The sequence below is a fragment of the Lithobates pipiens genome, unplaced genomic scaffold (genome assembly GCF_037356315.1).
Source record: "Lithobates pipiens isolate NorthernLeopardFrog02 unplaced genomic scaffold, aLitPip1_a1.2 Scaffold_23, whole genome shotgun sequence".
In the NCBI taxonomy this organism is placed as follows: Eukaryota; Metazoa; Chordata; class Amphibia; order Anura; family Ranidae; genus Lithobates; species Lithobates pipiens.
Window position 1 is genome coordinate 98669477 of NW_027507785.1, and position 22761 is coordinate 98692237.

Consider the following 22761-nt stretch of genomic DNA (forward strand, 5'->3'; position numbering starts at 1 on the left):
AAGAGTCTTCTTATAAAAGTTTTCATCCAAGATTCCCACAGCTTTCTCCCGAGACTCACACATTTTCTAATTTGATTCAATTGGAAAAATGTGAGATTCTTGCAAGAAAGTTCTGTGAACACATTTATAAGTAGTCCCCTAAGTGTTGTACAGTCCATAGACGCCACTGGTGGTATTCCATGCAGCAAAGTGCACTTATGATTATGTGAAGTATAAAAGTCTCTAACTAATCAAATTTGACCTTAATATCGTCAGGTTAGGTTATTTCCAATAGACCCAACTGTGTCTGATTTACAGAAGTAAAGTAAAAATAATTGAAGCTGTAGTAACTAAGCAGTTTCCAGTTGTGAAAAAATAAGGCCTCATGTACACTGCTGCTGGTAAATGGACGTTTAGGAGCAGTTGGGCGTTTTTTTCAACTGCGCCTGAACTCTCCTCTATGTTATCTTCTCTGTCCATGTACACAGGGTCGTTTATAGTCGTTTCTAGGCAGTTGAGTTTAGATTCATTTTTTAGAACGCAAAAAAAAAAAATGCGTTCAGAAGCTGAGTTTATAGGCATTTCAAGTGCTAAACGTAGTAACTCGTGTTTCGTTTACAGGCGTTTTTAATTTTTGGCTACTTTAACCACTTCAGCCCCGGAAGGATTTACCCCCTTCCTGACCAGAGCACTTTTTTGCGATTCGGGCACTGAGTCGCTTTAACTGACAATTGCGCGGTTGTGTGACGTAACTCCCAAACATAATTGGCGTCCTATTTTTCCCCCATAAATAGACCGTTATTTTGGCGGTATTTGATCACCCCTGTGGTTTTTCTTTTTTGCGCTATAAAAAATAGCGACAATTTTGAAAAAAACGCATTGTTTTTAACTTTTTGCTATAATAAATATCCCCCCAAAATCTATAAAAATATTTATTATTTATTATATTTTTTTTACTCAGTTTAGGCCGATACGTATTTTTCTACATATTTTTGGTAAAAAAATCACAATAAGCGTTTATTGATTGGTTTGCGCAAAATATATAGCGTCTACAAAATAGGGGATAGTTTTATGGGATTTTTATTAATAATTTTCTTTTTTACTAGTAATGGTGGCGATCAGCAATTTTTATCGTGACTCCAACATTATGGCGGACACATTGGACAATTTTGACACATTTTTGGGACCATTGACATTAATACAGCGATCAATGCTATAAAATTGCATTGATTACTGTAAAAAGGTCACTGATAGTGAGGGGGTTAACCACTAGGGGGCAGGACGGGGGTTAAGTGTGTCCTAGGGGAGTGTTTCTAACTGTCTGGGAGATGGGCTGTGTATGACGTGGACACTGATCGCTGCTACCAATGACAACGATAACGGGGAGATACTGTTTACATCGGCATCTCCCCGTTCTTGAGCTCCGTGACAGGATTGCGGGTATCCCTGCAGCGATCCAGTCCGCGGGTCCCGCGAGCATGGTCACGGAGCTCGCGGTAGGCGTGCGCACATCGGGATATTCAAAGTAACGTATGGGTACGTTACTTTGCCCAGCCGTGCCATTCTGCCGATGTATAAATGCCGCGGTCGGCAAGTGGTTAAAAAGACTCTTCTAAGAACGTGGCAAAATGGACGTTTTAAACATCGGTTACTGTCTGTCAAGTTAAATCGCTCAGGAGAGGTTGTAAAAACGTCCCGTGTACATGATGAAGCCTAAGAACACAATCCCTATATCTTCCATTGGCACATACAAGGTTTTTGATTTTTTTCTTCTGCGCCTATTGCCAGATCTCCTCCTCACATGTCATGAAAAAGGAGGACTGAACTGGGGAAAAAATGACAACTCCCATGATGCAGCAAGTTACTTTCCCATCCTGAATAACTTATATTCATCATGGGTTAAAGTGGTTATAAACCCTAACCTCCCCCCCCCCCCCCCAAAAAAAAAACAACAACAACCTGCAAGACAAAGGCATAATGAGCTCATTGTGAATTACTTACCTGAGATCGAAGCCCCACAGCGGTCCTCGTTCAACGTTCCGGCGGCCGACATTGCTCCCGGGGGTTACTTCCGGGTATCGTGGCTCTGGCTCTGTGATAGGTCTGGGCCACGATGACGTCACTCCCGCGCATGCGCGCAGGAGCCACGGATAATGGCACAGTCTAACTGTAGCGATACGAACTACTATGAACATTTTTCTGCTGCTTCTTCTGCGAAAGGTTCTGGCACTTTTTCTGCTCCTAGGGTACATGGACCCTAATACACAGACCCCATAGTAACTATGAACTCTACTTTACCGACCACGAAAAGCCATTATTCAGAAATGTGAAAGGGTTCAGATTTACAATACGATTTTTCATGCCATTATCGGGTGCATATAATTTAAAGCGGACCTCCACCCTCAAGTGGAAGTTCCGTTCATCGGAAACCCTCCCCCCCTCCGTTGCCACAATTGGCACCTTTCAGGGGGGTGCAGATACCTGTATAATCCAGGTATCTGCACCCACTTTCAGGAATAGCTAGCCGCAGATGCCCCGCCCTGCCCCCACCCGTTGTGTTCTGGGAAACGCACAGTTCCCAGGACACAACGGGGACCAGTGAAGTCGCGCATGCGCAGTGGGGAACTAGGCAGTGAAGCAGCAACGCTTCACTTCCCGATTCCCTAAGAGAGGATGGGGGCGGGGGCAGCAGAGAGACGAGCGATTGCTCATTGTCTGCTGCCGACATCGCTGGACCCTGGAAGAGGTAAGTGTCCATTTATTAAAAGTCAGCAGCTGTAGTATTTGTAGCTGCTGACTTTTAATATTTATTTTCAGGTGGCACTCCTCTTTAACAACTAGATACATGAACCTAGGTGGTTTTACCTCTAGACATATTTATCATCATATATTTAATAATGATGCTTTGCCGCGGTAATAGTGAAGAAAAGACAGGTGTTATCCTTTAAACGTGCTTTATTCTTGCAGTATTTTGGCTTGGGACACTGGCAAGTAAAGCTTGGCAGGCCAACGAGACTTTCATGCCCAGAAAATAGTGAACGCGTCTCCTGGTGAGGACGAGAGGAAACGCAAGAGGACTTGGAAATGTTTGTATTAAAGGAATTCTGTCACTCCTCTGTGACTTCCCTATGGCGCCTTATTGGGTGATGTCAGGTCGGGGGGGAAGTAATGGAATGAAAATGTTGATATTGGACCATTTTCTAATACGCTAATACTGAGCAGGGAAGAAGTGTCCCTCAAGCATAAAATTATAGGAACTGCAGTTTTTGTTGCTGATAGCAAATCGGTACCTTTCTTTTATTCGACAACGCAGCCATCGTAGCAAGTAAGGAAGAATCTGATTGGTTGTCTTAAACAGCAATGGCTTTTCTTCTTTTAGAACGCCAGGCTACATTTATTAGTGTCTTAGGCCTCGTACACGCGATCGGATTTTCGGCAGGGAATTGTGTGATGACAGTTTGCCTAAAATCCAACTGTTAGTACGCTCCTTCAGACAAGTGTTGTCCAATTTTCCGCCAACAAATGTTGGATAGCAGGCTAGTAAATTTTTGGCGGGCAACGATCTGTTGTCAGAGATATGTGTATCGTGTGTACCCAAGTCCATCACACAAAAGTCCAGAGTACAAACACGCATGCTCGGAATCTATGCTCACCACGACACACGACAATAGAAGGTGCCCAAAGGGTGGCGCCCAAGAGTTGATATTCCACGTAGTACGTCTAGTACATCTAGTAGAAAGTCACTACGTTCGTGTTTGTTGGCTGACAATTGTGTGCCATTAGTATGCAAGACAAGATCCAGGCACAAGCCCTTCAGACAAAAGTCTGACGCTCTGTCTGCCAACAATCCGACTGTGTGTACGAGTGTTTACGCTTTAGGCCTCTTGCACACTGCAGTTTAAAAATGCTCAGTACAGCTTTTTTTTTTTTTTTTTTTAACTGAGCTAAAATACAACCCATTACCAAGCGCCATGCATTCTTCAGTAAAAAATAAATAAATGTAAAAATCAGCTTTTTTGATCAGTAATTTTCGCCCCGTGCGTGCAAATACGCGCGGATGCGCATACCCGCACGCAAATGCTATTTCCATATTTTGCAGAACAAGAAAGTAGATGCTCAAACAGTACCCCGCAGTACAAAGATGTGAATATAAATAATATCAAATCCTGAAACTAATATTCTAATAGTAATATCATGGTGCAAAAGCGAAAAAAATAAGTTCTCTGATGAAGTTACGTGATTTGATGACGCAACATGTTGGGAGGAGTCGGTGATGTCACGCTGCAAATCCGGGAGTGTGTGGGCGACCATTTTGTTGAAGGTTATCCATAGCATATGCCTAGATACTGATGTGCACCAGTACTAGCACACAATATAAGTATAATTACATTTTTAATAAAAATACAGTTTCCTATAAGGAGAGCACAATATATTTTATTCTTTTTAGAGTGAATCCTCTACATTTATCATGCGCTTGCAGAGAAAGCAGGTAGAGTGAGAACACCAGCAGAGAGGAGAAAGACAGAACAGTCGTGGCATAGGAGACCCCACTTTAATGGGCAGGTGCATGAGACCTAATATTGGGTCAAAATTTAAGATGAGAGTATATAGGCACATGGTGATAAGAAAATAATTGAAAGAATATAAATGCACCAGGGAGTTGGAAATTTCTGGCATTTTTGTTATTTAATGAATATAATATGATGAACATACAGTATAGGATTACAAAACCACAGGGAAACTTGGGACTTTGCTTAACCCCTTATAGCCAGTGCCTCACGGCCCTTTAAGGGGTTTAGGATGCCAGGAGGCGGGGCCGGGTTTATGATCATGTGACCGCTGTGATTGGCTGCCATGGCGGTCACATGATCGAAAAGCTCACAATTGCAAGCAGTGATTGTGAACTTTCCGTTAGCCACCGGTAACAGTGCTGGGAGCGCACAGGGCGCACGCTCTTGGCACAGCTGACTACCACTAACTAATGCAATATATAGTTGTTACTTCCACCCCTCGGTTCCATGATCAAGGGTCCTCTATGGGGCTCAAATGTGATGTCCTGGCACCTGAAGATGTCTACTATTCAGTACAAGTAGGAAATAAAACAAAAAATTCCCACACCATTTCTTTAACTGGTTCCTGCCCGTAGTCCCTTGATTTGCATTCCTCAGTACAATGCCTCTTGCTGAGGGATCTATTGACTCAGCTGTCAATGATGGCTCAGCTGTCAATGATGGCTCAGCTGTCAATATGCCTTACACAGAGTCACATTGACAGGTGAAGCCACCAAAAAAAGTGAAAAAATAAATATAATAAGCCGTTAAATGTAAATAGTTTCTGCTTCCTCTAAGGACACTTTGTATCTTGCCATGGGTTGTCTATGTCCCCAGTACACCCGAGTGCAAGCTGTTCAATGCTCCACTGCCAAAAAGACAGCCATCCACTGAAGGTGGGCTGGGATCACAGGGGCAGAGGGCTGATATTTGGGTAGTAGTAAAAACACCCATGTCTGTTTTTACCCTATTACCAAAGGGGCAGATCAGACTAGGGCAGTGGTCTCCAAACTGTGGCCCGGGGGCTGGATTTGGTCCTCTGCTTGCCTTTATCTGGCCCCTGACGCACTACTTCACCAACTGACACCAACAATGGAGAACTGTTCCACCTACTAACACCATCAATGAGGCACTATTCTTCTCATTGATATCAACAATGGCGCACTATTCCTTCCTTCCATCAAAACCAATGATGGGGCACTGATGCCGAGGCATTTTCTACTCCCACTGGCCACCCTCCGGCCTCCCTAAAGCCTGAAGGGCAGTAAATTGGCCCTTTGCCTAGAAAGTTTGGAGACCCCCGTATTGGGCGTTAGTGTCACTTTGCGGTGTTATGCACTTGTTTTGACTCGGCATGTCGCGATCAGTAGATTTGCACCAGCTAAAAAATTTAAGTAAAGAAAATCGGTCTGCACCACAATCGCATGCCAAACACCTCCAAGGCAGATGCAGCATGGTATTTCAATGTAAAATCCTCCTTGGGAAGGAACAATATCTCATCATGTCTGTAAACCAGTTCCTAACACATTCAGATCAAAATAAATGAATGCAGCCAATCATAGTAAAAAAAAAAAAAAATTTAGCACAATAGAGATGAGGTGGTAAGGGATGTTCATTCTGCCAGGGCTATTGGCTGTTGACCATGTTGAGCAGCTCGGACATTTTTTTTCATACAGTGATAGATTAAACGAATTGCCTTACTACTGTACATTCTCCTTTTATACGGCGTAGTTCCGATCAGTAATTAGCGTCAGAATTTGTGACTGGTAACAGAACAATCTACGCCCAACTTGAGCATCCTCGACACTTGGATGGCGCTGTGCTTGTTTGCAGCAGGGCATAATTTATATCCCAGCTGCCCAGTCACTTGCTTATTGAAGCAAGTATGAAATTTACTAGGATACAAAAGGATCGGAGCCACCCCGTGCACCATCAAATTAGCACACAGAATTACATTTCGAAGGAACGCTTGGCAGGGCCTTTTTGATATTTTCAGGAAATATTTATAAAAATCTCACCAGCTGCAATATATAGAAATGACTGAGGTGGCACAGCATTTGCTGGATGTTGGAACTTTGAGGATTTTAAACCTAGTACTTTTTCCTTAAATACACTGAAGGAATTTAAATACAGAGCAGATTTATCTGTCAAATTATCTGTATGTTGGTCCATCTAGTTTAGAAAGTTGCACAGCTCTGCCACACAGCACAACCCTGCCTGGCAGGGAAGAAGGACTGATCTTTTTGGCTACACTTGCATGCTTTGTCCCTTCTGGACAGTAAAAGGAGAAGCAGAAGAGTGATCTCATCTGTCTGGTACTCTGCTCCCTCCTTCTATCAGCATATCATTTGTTAACACATGACTGAGCACCCCTTCTTCCAGTCTGTTCTGATGTTCAAGGGATTGCAAAATACTGATACCAGGCCCAAGTCAGGTTTTTACACTGCTGGCGTTTAATAAAATACATTAAAGTGGGGTGCCCCCTAAAAAAAAAAAAAAATTTAAGTCAGCAGCTACAAATACTGCAGCTGCTGACTTTTAATAATCGGACACTTACCTGTCCCAGGGTCCAGCGATGCGGGGGAACGAAGCCCCCCCTCGTTCCCCACTCCGCTCGCGGCGCCTTCGTTCTTACCGTGGGCACCCACTGCGCATGCGTGAGCGGCACAGGGCGCCGTGATATGCCGCACAGTCATCTGGGACACGTGACAGGTCCCAGATGACTGTGCGGCTCAAGGGGAAGTGATGTCACCAGCCCGGGCAATGAAGAAGGCAGACTACGAGAGACACCCTAGCAACAGGCATTTAGAGGTGAGTAAAACATTTTTTTCTCCCAATTATTTATTTATTTAAACAATTTTTTTTTTTTGGTGGCTACATCACTTTAAGGCCACGTTCACACCATGGTGAAGAGACGTCAGTTTTTCTACACGCATTCTGCAAGGGCACAAAAACAAACAAACAATTGTTCTCTATGTGCCATGTTCAACCACAACAGGGGTCTGTCTGGTCTATCATTTCTTGGCCTTTTGGCTAAGATCAAGTGTAGTATCTGTTTTTATCAGTTGCCAAAGGAGTCGCTGTGCTACCCCTATAGAGAGGGGAGGGCTTGTGCTTCCAATGGCGTAATTTGCACCTGGATGGACGGTTTCGGTAGGGTTCACACCGTGCTGCCCGACAGATACTGGGGGCCTGTGCATGTACGAGTCTGAGCCGTCCGGAAGGGTGCCCCTGGTGAGGATGGGTGCTACTATTGCTCTGACCTAGAGGGTCGGGTACCCGGCCTTCTGGCCTGGACTGGGGTAGTTCTAGCCCCGGACAGTTTTTAAGGAGGGAACACCGGCTGCTCTCTAGCTGTGAGGGAGCAGCGGTCAGTACTTCCCAAATGTAATTAAATAGGAGTGATGGGAGCGACGGTGGAGCCTGATGGCAAAGGACTCTCACCAAGCTCTCTGAACTTCATGCCTTCCTGCCTGGGGTGGGGGCTGCTGTGGTCTGGGCGGTCTTGAAAGCCTATGGAGTATGTGCCCCTGGAGTGGCAGTGCAGGGGTGCCATAAAATCACTGTGAGTGAGGGTCACTTTGATTTTGGGCACCGCACCATATGACACCCTTTTGGCTGGCACGAGAGGAATTTTTTATTCCTGGCTGGAGGGCCGATCATTGTTTTACACAATGGCCACCTTTTTACTCTCCTCTCCACTTATTCCTCCCCCACTTTATTTAATTTTTTTTTTTTTATTGTTGTGCACTGCACGTGTGACGTGTAGGGTCGCAGGTCCTCGAGCTTGTCCTGAAAGTCTGGGGAGGGGGTGGACATGGCCTTCTAGCTTTTGGGGTCTCCCTTCGGGGAAGCCCTACCTAGTACTTGGGTGGGTCTGTTTCGGCAGACCTTCCAGAGAAAGGGGTCTGTCTGGTTTCGGCCAGATAGAACATGTTTTAAGTACCCTTGTCCCTGTCAGGAGCCTAACGCCACGGGGGATTCAGGGCAAGGTCCTCTGATTTCAGAGGGCTTGTGTAACCATTGCACTTTTTTGTGTTTCGCTCCCTATGTGTGTGCATATTTTTTTGGCATTTTTTTCGGGTGAGGTTTTTGAGTGTGTTTTGCATCGGGTGAGGTTTTTGAGTGTGTTTTGCACGCCGTTGGCTTTCAAAAAAACAAACTGGTATCACGTGTGGATTTTTATGCACGGGAGAAAAAACTGACATGACATCAACATTGGTATGAATAGGGCACATAACTGACGCGCATGAAAACTGATGGAAACCCGCCCCTGGGTTTCCTTCCTCTTCTGAATGAAGAGAAGAATACGTTGTATCTTCCTCTTCTTGCAGAAGAGGAATTGTAAACAAACCAAAGTAAAAAAGAGACAATAAAAAAGAAAAAAAAAAAACAAGATCAAGGTTGCCAGGTTTAGTGTTAGGCTCGGTTCACACAGGGGGCGACGCGCCGCGACCTGACAAGTCGCCCCCGTTCTGTACTACGGAACCGTTCTAAGAGGAGCGACTCGAGTCGCTCCGACTTAGAAAAAAGGTTCCTGTACTACTTTTGGGCGACCTCGGGCAACTTGCATTGACTTCTATACAGAAGTCGTTTGCAAGTCGCCGCTGAGGTCGCGGCAGGTTCGCGGAGCGGCAAGTCGTGTCGCCCCCTGTGTGAACCGAGCCTTAGGGTCATAACAACAAACAACAACTAACATACACATATGTGGTATTGCTGCAATGGTCAGGAGCAGGAAAATTCAATTTGGGTTGTTCTCTCATGGTAAATTGAGATAATATTAAGAAATTAAGATGGCGGGCACAAGAGGCAGAACAGGGACGTGTGTGTAAACACACACATCCCTGTTCTTTTCTGTGAGGAGTGACAGATCGTGAGTTCCTAATAGCTAGGAATCGCGATCTGTCATTTCCTCTGGGTCAGTCCCCTCCCCCTACAGTTAGAAACACAAACATAGAACAAAGTTAACCCCTTGATCGCCACCATAGTGTTAACCCCCTTCCCTGCCAATGACTCCCAGTAATCAGTGCATTTTTATAGCACTGATTGCTGTATAAATGCCAATGGTCCCAAAAATGTGTCAGAAGTGTCCGATATATCCGCACTAATGTCCCATTACTGCTATATGCTATAAATCTATCCCCTATTTTGTAGACGCTATAACATTTCCGCAAACCAATCAATACAGGCATACCCCACTTTTAAGTACACAATGGGGTTTATTTACTAAAGCTGGAAAGATTAAAATCAGGTTCACATTTGCATAGAAACCAATGAGCTTCTAACCCCAGCTTGTTCAATTAAGCTTTGGTAATAAAACCTGGAAACTGATTGGTTTCTATGCAGAAGGGAGCCTGATTTTGCACTTTCCAGCTTTAGTAAATAAACCCCATTGTGTACTTAAAAGTGGGATATGCCTGTATATGCTTATTGCGATTTATTTTTATTTTTTTACCAAAAATATGTAGAAGAATCCATATCGGCCTAAACTGAGAAAAAAATTGGCTTTTTTTTAAAAAAGTGGGGATATTTATTATAGCACAAAGTACAAAATATTGTGTTTTTTTTCAAAATTGTCGCTCTTTTTTTTTTTGTGTTTATAGCACAAGAAATAAAAACCGCAGAGATGATCAAATACCACCAAAAGAAAGCTCTATTTGTGGGAAAAAGGACATCAATTTGTTTGGGTGCAGCACCACACGACTGCGCAATTGTCAGTTAAGGCGACGCAATGACGAATCGCGAAAAAAATGGCCTGGTCATTCGGCAGCCAAATCTTCCGGGGCTGAAGCGGTTAATTACCGGCAGTTTCCTTTCTGCATTTCTTTAAGAATGTGCGACAAGTTCTTAAAGTGGTGGTAGTTGGAACTTTCTGAATTTGTCACCCGTGTCGGTATTGGTGCAAATACTTACCTGAATTAGGAACAGGAGTAGTTCTAAGCCCTTGTACACACGGTCGGAAATTTCGGACTGAAAATGTCCGATCGGACCCTGTTGTCGGATAATCTGACAGTGTGTGGGCTCCATTGGACTGTTTCCATCGGGATGTCCGACCAACATAGTTTGAGAGCTGGATATAAAATTTTCCGACAACATGATCCGATCGGACAAAGTTTGTAGAGAATTCCGATCGGACAAAGTGCCACGCATGCTCAGATCAAATTACAAGACCAACATTACTGGCCACTAGCCTGAACGTAGTCCCGTCGTAATGAACGAACGTCATCACGTTCCGAACGATCGGATTTTCCAACAACTTTGTCCAACCGTGTGTATGCAACACCAGTTTCGGACAGATTTTGTGGTCAGAATGTCCGACCGTGTGTACAAGGGCTAAGAGGAAACCATTGTCAAAAAAAGAGTCATAAAAGGATTCCTAAATTCCCCCCAGCTTGTATTTTGTAACATTTTCAGCTACCCACAAAAAGGTTTGATTTTGACTTTTACTTTGTTTGCACAGTTTTCCTTTACTAATCAAATGTCACTTTCTGCTAAAGAAAAATATGCGACATCCCTAAATGAACCGAAGTTCACTCGTGAAATTTGATAGAGACCAGAAGGTGAAAATGAAAATGGGATTGGTTGCCATTAGAAACAACTTTCTGCCAGTTTATACAAATCGCCCTCATTATATGGAAGGTCGTTTTGCTTTTCTTGCGTCTTCTCTTCGGTAGCGTATCTCACTGCCGAGTGCTTAAATTGAATTACTGTGAAAAATAAGAAAATGTGATTATTCTGGAGGGTGTTAGCACGTCTTTGTCGGGCACCTGCTTGTGAGAATTTCCTGTGGTTTACTGGCAGTTGCAGCTGTATTGTCATTGCCTGCCTCGCTGTAATCTGTGCTCACAGGTGTGTGTTTTATGTCGTCTTCAGCAAGCGCAAATTAGTTTTCGTAAAAAAGGAAAACAAACGTCTTGTGCATCTTTCTGCCGTTTGAATAAATCTTTGTGTTGTTGGATTGCAGAATTAGATACTTGAGATACAGCGGACTGTAGTATCCAACATGGGCATATGCCATAGTCCAGGTGGTGCTTCATTCAATCATTGAGCCAGTCAGCTCGATTATATTCTTTGTAGTCAGTGAACATTCAGCTTGGCTACTTATTTGTACACAAGGCATTGGAGACTTTGGTAGCTGTGCTTGAATTGCGTTCAATGTGCAAATGCGCCACACAGTGTATAGATGAACAGTCAGGGTCACTTTCTTGCTTAGGCCCCTTTCACATTGGGACGGTGCGGGCACTGGCGGCAAAACTGCGCTATTTTTAGCACTCCTTTACCATCGTTTTAGTGGCAGTATTTGGCCACTAGCAGGGCATTTTTACCCCCTGCTAGCGGCTGAGAAAGGGTTAAAACCACCGCTGCTGCAGCGGCGCTTTGCCACGCTGCCCCATTCATTTCAATGGGCAGAAGGGGTGAAAGAGCGGTATACACACCGCTCCTTCACTGCTCCAAAGATGCTGCTAGCAGGACTTTTTTTACCGTCCTGCCAGCGCAGCGCTCCAGTGTGAAAGCCCTCGGGGAGCGGCTCTTTCAGGACGCATTGCAGGCACTATTTTTAGCGTTGTAACGCCTGAAAAGCGCCCCAGTGTTTTTTTTTTTTTTTCCCTGTCGGAAGGGTGTCATAGGGGTGTCTTTTGTGAGGAAATTTCAACCGGTGGTTTTTGCTACTGTGTCTTGCTTTGCTTACTCTGTACTTAGTCAGGGACTGTGTGGGCTGAGAGCCGTAGCATTCTTGCAGACCTGGATATAGGAGAATACACAGTCTATACCAGTGATGGCAAACCTTGGCACTCCAGATGTTTTGGAACTACATTTCCCATGATGCTCAACTACACTGCAGAGTGCATGAGCATCATGGGAAATGTAGTTCCAAAACATCTGGAGTGCCAAGGTTCACCATCACTGGTCTATACAGCCTTGTATGGTCAGTCTTTGAAGTATCTTATTCAAGGCGTGCTGTCTCTGTAATGTGTTAAATTACACTTTTATGTTATATTTGTTAACATGCATTGCATCTATGTCTGTTTTTGATTTGCAGACTTTGTTTTGTATGACTTGCGATAAATCACATATACCCCTGATGAAGAGAAACTAATCTGTGCTAAGCTTGAAACGCGTTAGGTACTTCTGCTACAGATTTTCTGAGATTTTTTTGCGATTATGGCCTGTACATTTTATCTGTATCTGTGTATCAACCAAGTTTCCAGATGATTAATCACATGATGTCTGTGTATTTAATATATACTATGTATGTTCTGTATATTTTAAACATTTTCTATTAAAGGATTTATACCTTTTTCATACTCCATTAGCTATCTGTTCTAATTTAAAGTCCCCTTCCAAGAGGAAATCCACTGTTCTATTTCCCAATGTGAAAGGGGTCTTAAAGCAGCACGAACGTTCTGAGCAGGTAGTCTTTATATTGCAGAAGAAATATTTAAGGGATACTTTTGACCGTTTCGGACAGAATTTCAGTTTTCAGAATAAATAGAAGCGTTTTCCAATGCCATTTCTGGCCCAGCCACCCCAATGTGCTTTTCTCTCAGTTATCTTATCCACAGGAGGTTTAAAATCTTGTCAGTTTATTTGTATCTTTAAAGCGGAGTTCCGCCGATTTTTACAAATACTGCAGCTGCTGACTTTTCAATATGGACACTTACCTGTCCAGAATTCCCGCGATGTCGGCACCCGAAGCCGATCTTGCTCTCGGGTGCTGCCGCTGCCATCTTCGGTAGGGGAATCAGGAAGTGAAGCCTTGTGGCTTCACTTCCTGGTTCACGACTCGCGCTGCGCTATCCCACTGGTCCCTGCTGTGTTCTGGGACCTGTGTGTCTCCTAGAAGACAGTTGGGGGATGGAGAAGGCGCCAGAAGTGGCGTAGATACCTGCGGGTGGCTCGGGTATCTATGCCCGGAAGAGGGAGCAAAATACCTGTATTAGACAGGTATCTGCTCCCCCCGAAAGGTGGCAAATGTGACACCGGAGGAACTGGTAAAGCAGAAGTTCCATTTGTGGGTGGGACTCCACTTTAAAAGGATTTCCAGATTTCATCACTTTCTCGGCATTCACTTCCTGTAGATTGTCTCTCAGCATTGTCCTGGCAACATGAGAAGTGTACGGCGCTGCGAGCCTGTCATACTGCACGTGTGCGAAAACGGGCGGTGCATGCTGGTCACTCAGCTGCACCGTATCCTGGAGCATTATGCTTGTGGGCTTCACATTCCCACAAGGAATAGGGGAACTGACATGACAGGATCATATAAGTTACTTTTTTTACATTAAAGCAGACATCGAGCGGCGAAATTTTCAAAACACGAGTGGTATATATCTATGTTCTAATCCTAAAATATGCATAAAAAAATAAAAACATGTCATTGGAACTCTGCTTTAACCTCTTGCTGACCAGCCGCCATCATTATACTGCGGCAGGTCTGCACGATCCCGCGAGCCGTTGTAGCTATACATCACAGCCGGAGTCGCGATGACCACCAGCCATGAGCGATCGCGGGCACGAGAGGCAGAACAGGGACACAAATCCTTGTTCTTTTCTGTGAGGAGTGACAGATCATGAGTTCCTAATAACTAGGAATCATGATCTGTCATTTCTCCTAGGTCAGTCCCACCCTACAGTTAGAAACACAAATATGTAACACAATTAACCCTTTGATCGCCCCCTAGTGTTAACCCCTTCCCTGCCAATGACACCCGGTAATCAGTGCATTTTTATAGCACTGATCGCTGTATAAATGCCAATGGTCCCAAAAATTTGTCAAAAGCGTCATATGTATCCGCACAAATGTCACAGTCCCCCAAAAAATCCCAGATCACCGTCATTACTATTAAAAAATATATACCGGTATATATATATTAAAAATGCTATAAATCGATCGCCTATTTTGTATATTAAAAATGCTATAAATCTATCCCCCATTTTGTAGACGCTCTAAGTTTTGCGCAAACCAATATACACTTATTGCGATTTTTTTTTTTTATTTACCAAAAATATATAGAAGTATACTCAGCCACGCTGAGAAAAAAATTGCTTTTTAAAAAAAATTAAAATAAAAATGGGAATATTTATTATAGCAAAAAGTACAAAATATTGGGGGTTATTTTTACGAAAGGCAAATCCACAATGCACTGCAAGTGCACTTGGAAGTGCAGTCGCTCTAAATCTAAGGGGTAGATCTGAAATGAGTGGAAGCTCTGCTGATTTTATCATCCAATCATGTGCAAGCTAAAATGCTGCTTTTTATTTTCCTTGCATGTCCCCCTTGGATCTACAACGACTTTACTTCCAAGTGCACTTGCAGTGCAAAGTGGATTTGCCTTTAGTAAATAACCCCCACTGTGTTTTTTTTCAAAATTGCCGCTCTTTTTTTGTTTGTAGCGCAAAAAATAAAAACCGCAGAGGTGATCAAATACCACCCAAAAGAAAGCTCTATTTGTGGGAAAAAAAGGATGTCAACTTTGTTTGGGTGCAACGTCGCACGACCGCGCAATTGTCAGTTAAAGCGACACAGTGCCGAATGGCAAAAAATTGCCCGGTCATTCAGCAGCCAAATCTTCCGGTGCTGAAGTGGTTAAATAAAAAAAAATAAAAAAATCTGATTTAAATCCAAAAAATCTGTTTTAAAGATTTTCTTAGATTTAGTTTTTTCTTTAAATCATTGATTTATATCCACCCTGACCCTTTCTCTTCATGTGTTGTGTTCTGTAATTCACATGAATTGCAGAATTTCCCTTCGCTGCCCTTTTATATCAGTTGGGCACCTTCCTAATTCTGCCCAAAGAGAGGTCAGGCCTGTACCACGATCTCACACTGGGGTCATAACGCTCCCGTCTAAAGGGGGATAAATAATATATCAGTCTTCAGATTGGAAAATCCACTTTATTAATGCCAGGTACATTTCACCCCTTTCACCCCTGGACACGCATTCATTGTGACATATAAATTACTGTTTCATCTTGACAAGTTTTCCTTTGCAGGAGCAAATTCTTCCTCCCAAATGTCACATACAGCAGTGAACTTCTGTCTACATCATGTGTCCCCTGAGCTATGGCCATAATTCCTGCTCAGCCGCGTCTGCAGCCCGAGATGATCAGAAATCTGTGCTGCCAGGAAACGTCCTGAAATAGATTTTTTTTTAAAAATATTTTCAACAATGCTTTCATGATTGTTTTAATGCCCCAGTTTAACTGGCACACCTTTCTTTGAAAAAACAGGTTGTTATCGATACCAGTGGTAAAATATGTTGAGCCAGTAGACATGAGTTGGTCACTTTGGATAGGATTTAATGAGTTTGAACCTCTGTCATGGTTTTTATTTCTCATGGTAGGTATTATTATTATTGCAGGCATTTATATATCGCCATCAGTTTACGCAGTGCTTCACATATAGACTTGGCCACTTTATTTAGGTACGCCTTGCCAGTACCGGATTGGACCCCCTTTTGCCTTCAGAACTGCCTTCATTCTTCGTGGCATAGATTCAACAAGGTGTTGGAAATATTGCTCAGAGATTTTGGTCCATATTGACATGATAGCATCACATAGTTGCTGCAGATTAGTTGGCTGCACGTCCATGGTGCAATTCTCCCATGACTGCTGAGGTGCAATAGGCTTAGGTCCCAATTAATGTAACACAAAGAGATCAAATACCCCACCACCCTTGCCCTTTACCCAAATAAATAAGACACTTACAACCATTAGGTTGGAAAGGGCAAGGCCACAGCTTTATTAAATTCCAACACATAACCTGTGAACATATTTAACCAGTGCCAGTCACAGTCATACTGTGAGCACTTAACCAGAAGGGGGAAGTGGGGCCTGTCCTTACCATAAGTGCTGGACAGACAGCCTACTTCCAATTTTCCATCAAGGGCATAGCCCATTACAGCAACTTTAACCTGGCAAGGTCAAGAAAACCGCAGCAAGCTGTGACATACCATAACATAGGAAAGAGGGGGTGGGAGGATGGGCAGCTCTTCCAATGACTCTTCGGAAAGACCCAGAATTCCCTGGGGCACACGATTTCCTGAGCTCAGGCCCATCCCATACCACATGTCCCAACCAATCATTCCAATTGTCATGCACCTAGCCATGCCCCCATCATTCAAGGCTCTCTTTCCCTAGGGAGGGGCTCAAGAGGCCTTCATTCCAACATATCTCAAAGGTGCTCTATTGGATTGAGATCTGGTGACTGTGGAGGCCATTGGAGTACAGTGAGCTCATTGTCATGTTCAAGAAACCAGTTTGAGATGATCCGAGCTTTGTAACATGGTGCATTATCCTGCTGGAAGTAGCCATCAGAAGATGGGTACACTGTAGTCATAAAGAGATGGAAATGGTCAACAACAATACTCAGGTAGGCCGTGGCATTTAAATAATGCTTAATTGGTACTAAGGGGCCCGAAGTGTGCCAAGAAAATATCCCCCCACACCATTACCACCAGTCTGAACCATTGATACAGGGCAGGATGGATCTGTGCTTTCATGTTCTTTATTCCAAATTCTGACCCTACCATCTGAATGTCACACCTGAAATCGACACTCAGCAGACCAGGCAAAATTTTTCCAATCTTCTATTGCCCAATTTTGGTGACCCTTTTACAAATTGTAGCCTCAGTTTTCTGCTCTTAGCTGACAGGAGTGGCCTTCTGCTGCTGTAGCCCACCTGCTTCAAGGGTCGATGCATTGTGCATTCAGAGATGCATACCTTGGTTGTAACGAGTGGCTATTTGAGTTACCGTTGCCTTTCTATTATCTCAAATCAGTTTGCCCATTCTCCTCTGTCAACAAGGCATTTTCATACACACAATGGTAGTGCATGAATATCCTAGTTGATCAGCAGTATTTAAAATACTCAGGCCAACCTATTTGGCACCAACAAGCATGCCACATTCAAAGTCACTTAAATCCCCTTTCTTCCCCATTTTGATGCTCGGTTTGAACTTCAGCAAGTCATCTTCAATATGTCTAAATCCAGTGTGTTGCTGCCATGTGATTGGCTGATTAGAAATTTGTTTCCAAGCAATTTAACAGGTATACCTGATAAAGTGTCCGATGAGTGTATATTGCCCATTCACTTCAGTCCCTGCCCTTAAGGAGCTTACAATCTAAGGTCCCTATCTCACAGTTATACCTATGTATACTAGGGCCAATTTAGACAGGATCCAATTAATCTACCAGCATGTCTTTGGAGTGTGGGAGGAAGCTTGAGTACTCAGAGGAAACCCACACAGGTGAGTTCTCCCACACTGGGAGAACATCCAACCCCAGGCAGGTAGTGTCATGGTTGGGATTTGAACTGGTGACCCTAGTTCTGCTAGGCAGAAGTGCTAACTGTTTAGCCACTGTGCTGCCCATGTTGGATATTTAGGATTCATGCACACTGGATGTTTTTCATGATGCTCTTAGGGGTGTCTGGCGTTTTTTTTTTTCCTGCCTCTAAACGGCCCTGCATGTTAACCTATGTGTCCGTGCACACATGGGCGTTTAGAGGCAGGAAAGAAAAAGCCCCCTGCCAGCGCATAAAAGAGCAACAGTGTTTTGGCAGAAAAACACTTGACTTTGTAAACGTGTGAAAGGGATAAGTGCATTTAACGCTTGAGAGTTAATTTCAATGGGCAGAATGAAGGCCTAAGTGCTTTATGCTGGTAAAGGTGGCTAAACTGAATACACAGCGCCTAGGGAGCGTCCAATGTGCATGGACCCTAATGCCGCGTACACACGACCGGACTTTTCGAGGGACTATATCCGACGGTCTTTCCGACAGACTTTCGGCGGAGTTTCGACTGACTTTCCGAATGAACGGACTTGACCCCACACAATCACACCAAAGTCCGACGGATTTGAACGTGATGACATATGACTGGACTAGAATAAGGAAGTTAGTAGCCAATAACCAATAGCTGCCCTAGCGTCGTTTTTTGTCAGTCGGAATAGCATACACACAATTGTATTTATCGGTCCGGCGGAGTTCTGGTGGAAAAATTGAAAACATGTTCTATTTCTAAAGTCCGCCGGATTTTTGGCAAGCAAAGGTCTGATGGAGCCCACACAAGATCGAATTGTCCGACGGACTCGTTCCGTCTGACCTTTGCTGTCAAAAAGCCCGGTCGTGTGTACGTGGCATTAGAGGTCCTATGGATAGTAGGTCAATTCAGTATCAACAGATGCAAGAAATTCAAATGAGTGACCGACGGGCTCTTGAATTGGGATTATGTGAGGCTGGGAAAAAAGAGTGTCAAATAGATGATCAAGCCCAGATTAAAAATAGTTTTAACAAAATCCCTATTTAACAGATTTTGTGAACAATAATTTGAATCTCGATTTGATCAATTGTTTGATGTTTTCACCTGTTTCTACCTCCCTTGTTTTGGGGAGGTGGGGTGGTTTTTGCTCTCCGCATACATATATACATTTGGAACATTTCCAACTACTTCCTGTTTTGGTGATACCTTGTGGTAGCCCTGACACCTCAAGTGGTCAACAGGATAGGAACTAAGGGAAATCCTCCATCAAGGACACAAATATAAGAAAAATATCTTCCTATTCTAGTTACTCGAGTCAGTAAATGAGATGAAAATTGCCTAATTGAGGAGACACACAGCAGTTAAAGTAGAACTATAGGCCTTTGCCAGGCTCTGGCAGGCTCACTTCATCTGTGTGGCCTATCTTTTATAAAATGTTCTGCAATGCATTGACATCATCAAGTACATTGCAGGACCGGTAGCCCTGCATTGTATTTGAAGATGACAAGGGGCCATCCACAAGCTTGAGGAGAGGAGAGCACCACAGTTAGGCCGCGTACACACGGGCGGACTGTTCGCCCAACCTTGTCCGCTGAACAGTGTTTGGGCGGACAGTCCGCTCGTGTGTGGGCTTTCAGCGGACAGTTTCAGCGGACAGTTGGACGGACAAAGTCTTTCGGAAATTCCGAAAAACTGTCCGCTGAAACTGTGTTTGAGCGAACAGTCCGCCCGTGTGTAGGCTACTTTCGAAATGAGCAAACTGTTCCCGCTCGGAAAGTCCGCCCATTTCGAGCGCGTGTACAGGTAGGCGGGGCCCGCGAAGGAGACGTCGCGGGCTCCGCCGCCTGGAATGGGCTTAAAGGGGAAACCCAACGCCGAAAAAAATCGGCGTGGGGGTTCCCCCAAAGTCCACACCAGACCCTTGTCCGAGCACGCTACCCGGCCGGCCAGGAAAGGGGGGCGAGCGAGCGCGCCCCCCTCCTGAGCCGTACCAGGCCGCGTGCCCTCAACATGGGGGGTGCCTTGGGGAAGGGGGGGCCGCGCGGCCCCCCCACGCCAAAGCACCTTGTCCCCATGTTGATGAGGACAAGGGCCTCTTCCCGACAACCCTGGCCGTTGGTTGTCGGGGTCTGCGGGCGGGGGGCTTATCGGAATCCGGGAGCCCCCTTTAAGAAGGGGGCCCCCGGATACCGGCCCCCCACCCTATGTGAATGAGTATGGGGTACAATGTACCCCTACCCATTCACCTGTGAAATAAAGTACAAAAAAAACACAACACAGGGAAAAAATATTTTATTGCACAGCTCCGGGGGTCTTCCGTCTTCGGGGGTCTTCTCGCCGGACTCCTCCGCTATCTGTGTGTAGCTCTTTTACTAGCGGAGGAGTCCGGCTTTCTTCCTCCCCGCCGCCGGCTTCTTCTCCCGACTTCGGGGGTCTTGTCCCCCTCTTCGGTTCTTCTGCCGGGCCACCGCGCCTTCTTGTAGCTCTTTTGCAGGCGGTGGCCCGGTCTTCTGTCGCCGCTGCCTTCCGTTCTTCTGTCGCCGCCTTCGGTTCTTCTGCCGGGCCACCGCGCCTTCTTGTAGCTCTTTTACAGGCGGTGGCCCGGTCTTCTGTCGCCGCTGTCGTCGCCGCCGCCGCCGCCTTCCGTTCTTGTTCTTCTTCTTGTTGTTCTTCTTCTTCTCCTGGAGATGTTGACTCGACGAGCTCTCCGGCCGGAATGCCAGGGACACGCTCCGCTGCCACTTATATAGTGACAATGGGGCGGTGTCACATGGTATATGTCACATGGGTTGGTCACATGGTGACCCCGCCCCCTTACGATGTCATAGTCCCCATGTGACATCAACCCATGTGACCAACCCATGTGACATATACCATGTGACACCGCCCCATTGTCACTATATAAGTGACCGCACAGCGCGGCTCTGGCATTCCGGCCGGAGAGAGCGACGTGTCAACATCTCCTGGAGAAGAACAAGAAGAAGAACAAGAAGAAGAACAAGAAGAAGAACAAGAACGGAAGGCGGCGACGGCGACAGCGACAGCGGCGACAGAAGACCGGGCCACCGCCTGTAAAAGAGCTACAAGAAGGCGCGGTGGCCCGGCAGAAGAACCGAAGGCGGCGACAGAAGAACGGAAGGCAGCGGCGACAGAAGACCGGGCCACCGCCTGCAAAAGAGCTACAAGAAGGCGCGGTGGCCCGGCAGAAGAACCGAAGAGGGGGACAAGACCCCCGAAGTCGGGAGAAGAGGCCGGCGGCGGGGAGGAAGAAAGCCGGACTCCTCCGCTAGTAAAAGAGCTACACACAGATAGCGGAGGAGTCCGGCGAGAAGACCCCCGAAGACGGAAGACCCCTGGAGCTGTGCAATAAAATATTTTTTCCCTGTGTTGTGTTTTTTTTTGTACTTTATTTCACAGGTGAATGGGTAGGGGTACATTGTACCCCATACTCATTCACATAGGGTGGGGGGCTGGTATCCGGGGGCCCCCTTCTTAAAGGGGGCTCCCGGATTCCGATAAGCCCCCCGCCCGCAGACCCCGACAACCAACGGCCAGGGTTGTCGGGAAGAGGCCCTTGTCCTCATCAACATGGGGACAAGGTGCTTTGGGGTGGGGGGGCCGCGCGGCCCCCCCTTCCCCAAGGCACCCCCCATGTTGAGGGCACGCGGCCTGGTACGGCTCAGGAGGGGGGCGCGCTCGCTCGCCCCCCTTTCCTGGCCGGCCGGGTAGCGTGCTCGGACAAGGGTCTGGTGTGGACTTTGGGGGAACCCCCACGCCGATTTTTTTCGGCGTTGGGGTTCCCCTTTAAGCCCATTCCAGGCGGCGGAGCCCGCGACGTCTCCTTCGCGGGCCCCGCCTACCTGTACACGCGCTCGAAATGGGCGGATTTGCCTCCGCCTTACGTGGGCGAGTCCGTTCATTTCAAAAGTTGAGCGAACTGTTTGGCAAACAGTTCGCTGAAGCAGTCCGCTCGTGTGTGGGCAAGTCCGCTCATGCAAATTTTGAGCGGACTGTTTGCCGAAACTGTTTGACGAACAAGGTTGGGCAAACAGTCCGCGCGTGTGTACGCGGCCTAAGGAGTAAGGTAAGTAATTAGTAATGCATCTTATTTCTCATCACCTGAAGTTCTTAAGCATTTACCTCTAGCAGAGTGGAGGGTTCTAAAAGGGTATTTTTTGGAATGGATTTAAAGCAAAATGTGAGATTTGAAAAAAGTTACATTGACTACCATTGCTGAACTCTTGTTTTGAAAAGTTAGTTGCTTGGTTTTTATGCTGATCCTAGGGCTTCAATCATTTTTGGGATTGCTGATTCACACAGTATTGAGGCCAGAGACAACCGTGGAAATAGCATTTGCAGAAGAACGGTCAGCCATAGTGACCTCGTACAAGAGAGAAGTTATATTTTGTGTTTTATCAGCTTCTGATTGGGTCTCTTTGGCCATCTGTAGTTAACTTCGGTGTTCATTTAGCAAAACCGAACTTCTATTGGCCTCGGAGCTCTGCACAACATACTTGGACATTATGGCAAACTTTATTTTACTGTTCCCCCCAGCGGGACAAGGTCTCAATGCCCTGTTGCTACTACTGTTGCTGTTGTTGGCTCTTGTTCTTCTTAGCCCTTGTACACACGGTCGGAAATTCCGACCACAAAATCCGTCGGATTTTGTCCGAAACTGGTGTTGCATACACACGGTCGGACAAAGTTGACGGAAAATCTGATCGCTCGGTACGTGACGACGTTCATACGTAACGATGGGACTACATTCAGGCTAGTAGCCAATAGCTTTGGTCTCGTAATTTGATCTGAGCATGTGTGGCACTTTGTCCGATCGGAATTCTCTACAACCGATCGGATCATGTTGTCGGAAAATTTTGTATCCAGCTCTCAAACTTTGTGGGTCGGACATTCCGACGGAAAAAGTCAGATGGAGCCCACACACGGTCGGATTATCCGACAACACGGTCCGATCGG

General features: G+C 45.5%; 1 protein-coding gene and 1 pseudogene across 4 annotated transcripts in view; both read left to right on the forward strand.

The window, feature by feature from the left end:
- The window catches only part of PHF2 (PHD finger protein 2), a 429233-nt gene that overhangs the window by 65011 nt on the left and 341461 nt on the right, over window positions 1–22761 (forward strand). The window lies entirely within an intron of this gene.
- On the forward strand, window positions 7543–7651 carry LOC143928546 (U2 spliceosomal RNA; annotated as a pseudogene).